The sequence below is a fragment of the Micromys minutus genome (genome assembly GCF_963924665.1).
Source record: "Micromys minutus genome assembly, chromosome: 1".
Lineage (NCBI taxonomy): Eukaryota > Metazoa > Chordata > Mammalia > Rodentia > Muridae > Micromys > Micromys minutus.
The window spans coordinates 178,912,769-178,918,873 of NC_137969.1; the positions used below are offsets into that span (position 1 = coordinate 178,912,769).

The 6,105-nt window shown below is 49.9% G+C and overlaps 1 pseudogene across 1 annotated transcript; it reads right to left on the reverse strand.

Moving 5' to 3' along the window:
- Window positions 1-1,703: 1,703 nt before the first annotated feature.
- LOC308416861 (meteorin-like protein) lies at window positions 1,704-3,803 on the reverse strand (annotated as a pseudogene). The gene is made up of 2 exons: window positions 3,484-3,803; window positions 1,704-2,405 (listed from the first exon to the last, which is right to left on the reverse strand). The product of its transcript is annotated as a meteorin-like protein (transcript).
- Window positions 3,804-6,105: the final 2,302 nt, after the last annotated feature.

A 6,105-nucleotide genomic window follows, 5' to 3' on the forward strand; every position in this document is an offset into this window, starting at 1 on the left:
CTGGAGTCTCCTGTCAGTTGTTTCTGACTCTGCAGCTCTGCAGAAGTAATTTTCTCCACGGTTTCACAGCCACAGCTGCGGTTTGCAACTCCATTCCCAGAGAATACAACGCCCTCTTCTGGCCACTATGAGCACTGCACACACAGACATGCATGCAGGCAAAACACCCCTAAATAAGACTTTTTTTTAAAGCCCAAGTAGCACCTATAGTGAGTCTAGGGCATGGCCCACTGTGGGTAGATGTGAAAAGCACCCCCCCCCATATTCTAACGTGCACCTAGGATTAAGAATTATGAGCCATGACAAGGAGAAAACCTACCCCTGCTTTGCCAGGTTTTGATGATACAACATGGAGAAGGGTTTCCGTCTGTTCTTGTTTGGAACTAGGTCTTAGACTGTATTACAGGCTTACCTTAAACTTCAGATTTTTGCCTCTGCCTTCTGGGTTTTGAGTTCTTGATGGCTCATGATTAGTGGCCTCAGTGTATCAGCATACCTAAGGAGGATTCCCTTTTCTATCTCCACCCCCCACCAACCCTCCCCCTACAGAGAGAGAGGGGGGTGGGAAGAGAAGAGAGCAGAGCAGAGAAAAAAGTTTCATTATTCCTTTTTAGGACAGTCAAACCACATCCAAAGTCTTAACTTACAAACATAAGTCAAAGAGGCCACTGATATAGTTCATGACAAGTAGGGAAATGCCATACTTAGAAAGCTCACACTGGTGGCTGTGACAGTGGCTTCCTGGTGGGCTGGACTGGGCAGAAAGAAGCCTTGGCATTGCAGAAATTCAGATGACAGCTGTAGCTCTAGGTCCTGAGCTGCAGACCAAAGGCAGGGCCGTGTGGGCCTGCCCAGGGAAGGGAGCAGCTGGTGTCCCCGGGCACTTAGGCTGCATTGCAGAGGGCCAGTATGGAGAAGGGTCTCTCCCTGATCCCATTTGGTGGATCTCTGCAGACCGTGGCGACATCCTCAGCAGAGTCCTCGGAACTGGTGCCTTAGTTCGTGTGAAAGGGTATTCTCTTATCAGATTCACAGAGGTGACTGTCCACATTGCTGAACGGGATAAAATAAAAACTCACTTTGTCATCTACCCAACACTGGCCCTCGTGGGCCACAGAGAGAGCTCAGGTCTGCCTGGATGGCTCTTTCTTTTCAAAGCTCTAGATCAGGGGACATCTTCTGTTTCAGAAACAGTGTCAGGACTGTTGGCTGTTCCTCACATCGCACCTTGTCTTCATTATTGGCTACTGCTGCGTCAGCCCAGTGTACCTCACACTGCTTCACGAAGTGAACTTGAGGACTATTTATTTTGTTTTTGTTTCTGTTTCCTATGGGCATTTCTTTTTTACAAGAAAAGTATAAGACCTTACTTTGCAAACCATTTCCAATGGATGAGGAAATCCCTGGATGGAACCTAATGGGGTTAGAATAGCACGAACCTTCCTACTTACAGCACCAGGCTCAGCCCACACCACCAGCCTGCAGCCTCTATCAGGATTTGAGCAACGGAGGCCACAAACGTTGGCACATTTGAAGGAGAACAGTACCATGTCACCTTTCGAGTCACTCCATATTGATCTTGACAAGGTTTTATGCCCCTCTCCTTTGTATTCCTGTACATCCGTTGAAAGCCACTAAACCATTCAGCACACTCAAGCTGTGCCCCCCACAAAGTGCACATGACCAGTGGAAAGCAGCACTGGCTATACGCCACACTCCAGCAGCACTGTGCCGTAATGCAGCCAGTGGCCACTGCCCTCAGGAGCTGTCTGGAAGACCCCGCTCTCCTTCCAACGGAGCCTATTCACTGGTGGGCACACCTGTTGCTCTGGCACATGAGTGACATCCTGGATGTAGCCTTGGATGACAAAGTCACTGGTGCAGATGGCAAGGGCACCTCAGTGTCACGGCATGGCTGGCATAGCGCAGACAGCATATGAATGTCCAGTCCTTTCTGCCCACTTTCAGCTCACATTAGAAGCCTGTGGTCCTCCTGGTGAACATCCTGTTGGGGTGTTGTCTCCACAAGGGGACCACCCTGCTCTAGACTGAACACTGCACCTGGCCAGGCTCAGCACCGATGTTCTCACCAACGGTCTCAGTTCTCCAGGGTTCTCCCTCAAATATTGGCCCTGGTGGAATCCCTGAATGGCTTTTTGAACAGAGTCAAGTTTTGGGCAAGTGGGAGGTTGGCCTATAGTTTATCAATGAGCACCCAGTTGGGTACATCCACTCCACAGAGCCTGTTTGAGTGACGTTCCACTTCCGTGCTGTGTGCCTCCTGGGTCAGCCCACTCCCCTTCCAGACACAGAAGTCTCTGGAATACTGAACAGCCCTGCCTGCGACCAGCACACACCGGCGCCCAAAGAGTTGATTCTTGATCAAGCCAGTGGGGCCATCTGGCCTGTTCCAAGGTGCAACCAGAGACGCTCAGGGAAGTTCTGGGAGGTTCAGAGAAGCAGGATAGGCTGCAGGCACAGGTGATCCAGCCACCGAGAGAGCCAGGAAACAGTGAAAGAGACACAAACGGAACTGGAGACACTGGACAAGGAAGGGAGGGAAGGAAGGAGGGAGTGGAGGAGGGAGGGAGGCAGGCAGACAATGAGGAAGCTAGGCAAGTCTCAAAGATACTGTATGCACAGGAGAAAGATACTTAGTGACTGGGTGCAAGAGGCCCAAGTCCCACTGCAGAACACCTGTGGGATGCTCGCCACAGGGGGCCATCAGAGCCAAAATGAACAAGGTGGAAGGCACCGACTCCATCTGAACCACACCAGGATTATTGGTGCCCCGGCCTGTTCTGGGAGCCAGAGCTGGAGAGTTTGCACCATGCCACCACTGACATGAAGATAAGCAGGTTCATGAGCTGGAGAAGCAACCCCTCCTCCCAGAAATTCAGAAAGGAAAAAAAAATCTGATATTAGCACTGAAAACCAACTCTCTGCCGCAGGACGTTGAGGACCTATACTTCCAAGCTGGAACAGGTTGACCGCATCAAAGCAGTTCTGAGAAGATTGACTCCAGGACCTCACAAAGGAGTCACACAGCAACCACTACTGTGGGTGTTGGAGGAACCACTGAACCATCTGAGTTTGGGGCCAGCACATCCTAAGGCCAGCACCTCCTCCGTCTGTCTACCTACCTCCACCAGTACCAGTTAGCCCGCCCTCTGCCACACTCGGCCGCCCATACAGAAAACAGTACTGTTTCTGTGGAGATGGAGCCTCATCACGTAGGTTAACCTTGAACTAGAACTCACCGGGAGACGGCTCTCTGCCTCAGCAGCCTGCTTCTCCACCTGTTGACAGGGTTGCCTGCGGTGGCATCCTGCAGCTTCTGGGAGTCTCAGCCTGTGGCAGCCATCTTTCTAGATCCAGGTAGTCACACAGCAGCTCCTGCTTGCGTGGCCTTGAAGGTTCTCAGTATGGTAACTGCTCATATGCCACAGGCAAGTCCCTCTGCCGGAGCTCCACATCCCTTACCGTCCCCTGCGCCATTCTGTCCACTGGAGCCTGGGTGAGAGGTCACGGTCATTCATGAGGGATTGAGTGCTTGCTGTAGGGTGACATGGTTGGCCTTTGGCGAACATCTCCTCGCAGACCTGGGAGGCTCTCCGTTCTGTCCCCCAAGTCGTCGCTGCTTCTAAGCATAGCTCAGCTCCAGGTAGGGTCAGCAGTGCCACTTGGCTCTTCGATGGCTGCTCAGGGCCAGCACCATCTCCACAGACAGACCCCTGGGCTCTGGGTCCGGAAACCCCTATTGTTATAAACTGAGCCGCCACCAGGTGAGGCAATCCCTTCATCCTTTTTTGGTGGCAGAAACATGGAACCAAAGTCATGAGGTGCAGGGACTATCTGGGAGCTCTTCAGATGCCCAGAGGTCTTCACCTCCTCTGGGGCTGCTGGTGACTCTGTATTATAGTTGCTGAGGTCAGAGCGGTCATCTTCTACTACTCTTTCAGTAGAAGCCCTTAATTAGTACCCCCCCTGCTGCAACAACACCCACTTGCTCTAACCAAGCTGCTTAGGCATTAAGGCTGGAAGCAGGTGGGGGGGGGGAGCATTGTTTTTCGAGACAGGGTTTCTCTGTCCTGGAACTCATTCTGTAAACCAAGCTAGCCTCAAACTCAGAGATCCATCTGCCGCTGCCTCCCAAGTGCTGGGATTAAAGGTGTACACCCCCTCTGCACAGCTTTTTTTTTTTTTTTTTTTTTTTTGTTCTCAGTGAAAGCAAAACCCTAAGCAGGACTATTGCTATGAAGAGACACCGTGATTCCGGCAATGCTTACAAAGAAAAACATTTAATTGGGGCTAGCTTACAGTTTCAGAGGTCTTAGTCCATTATCATTGTTGTAGCAAGTATCCCAGAGTACAGGCAGACATGGTGCCGGAGAAGGTACTGCTGGCAGCCGGAAGAGAGACTGGACCTGGCTTGAGCATTTGAAATCTCAAAGCCCACCCCTAGAGACATACTTCCTCCAACAAGGCCACTCCTACTCCAAGAAAACCACTCCTCTAAAAAGTGCCTGGTGACCAAGCATTCAAATCTATGAGCCTATGTGGCCATTCCTATTCCAATCACCATCATACTCTATACCTTTACCTCAGACGTTTATCTTCTAGGCTTCATTTAGTGCAGGAGCTTTTGTAAGCAGCCAGAGGGGCTCACCAGTTCTGGTCTGGGCGGCCACGGTTAGTACAGACTGCAGCCTTCACAAAAGGAAGGCTTCTACAACCCGAGCGTTTGAAGATGCTCACAGCTGCTCCCTGAGTCATTATTAGTGAGGCATATCATGTTAGCCATCTTTTTTCCCAGTTGCTACAACTGATACTTGAAATTACCAACTTAAGAAGACGAGGGCTGGTTTGGCTCGAGGTATTCAGCCATGATTGGCTCCATTGCTGACACTTGAGGTAAAGCAGCGCATTACAGGGGAGAATGTGCCAGAGCCAAGCCATTCACTTCGAGAGCAGCAAGAAAGGAGAGGATGAAGGGCTTGACATTCCATAGTCCTCTAAGGACATTCCTTCAAGGCTCCAAAGACACCTGGAGGTGCAACCTCCTAAAGATACCACTTCTTCCCCCACCCCTCGGGGGGCGGTGGGGGACTCAACACTCAGGTCTTTGGAAGGCATTTAGGATACAGACCTTGATATCGAATGTCATTACATTTTACTTGTTTTGTCCCTTTGGGCTCTATGTCACTGTTGTAGTAAATATTTCATCTCAGTCGGGGATTTCCACCCCGGCCTTTGATCAGTCAGTTCCCAGATAAAAGACATAAAATGTTTATATTTATAATAAGCCATAATCATCATCAGAGCTGGGCAGACCTCTACCCACTAAGCTATTAGTATCTACAGCTCTATCAATAACCCCAAGCGATGACTTGCTGTGTTCCTCCTGGGCCACTCCCACTCTGACTGGTCAGTTCTCATGATCTCTTACCCCATAGCATCTTCCTCTCTCCACTCTCTTCTCCTCCTCATCCTCTCCTCAGACCCCAAGCCCCGGTAACCAAAGCCCCACCTAACTCTCTTCTACCCAGCTATAGGCTGTAGCCATATTTATTCGACCAATAGTTTTAAATTAAGGAACAAGGCTACATATCATCATTTGATGTGCATGAGGATTCTCTCATCCCTGAGGCAACCAGATCTTGGGGGACATTATTGAGCATTACGATGCATAACAAAAGACCAGTTTTCAACATGTCCCTCTGACAAATGCAGGTTTTATGGCAGGAGAAGAAAATTAGGTTTTTGGATTTTTGGGCAGTTTTTGTTTTGTTCTTTTTGTTTTGTTTTGTTTTGTTTTTGAGGCTTTTCACCCATATAACAAAAGACAGGTGAACAAGAAGGGGGAAACACACAAATTTATTTAATGTGGTTATTTTTTTTGGAGACAGGTGTGTGTGTGTGTGTGTGTGTGTGTGTGTGTGTGTGTGTGTGTGTGTAGCCCCTGGCAGTCCTAGAGCTCTTTGGGTAGGCCAGGCTGGCTTTGAGCTTAAAGAGATCCACGCTGCCTCTGCCTCCTGAGTAATGGGATTAAAGGCATGTGCCACAACCACCTGCCTGATGCCCGTGGTTTTTGAGAACACTCTG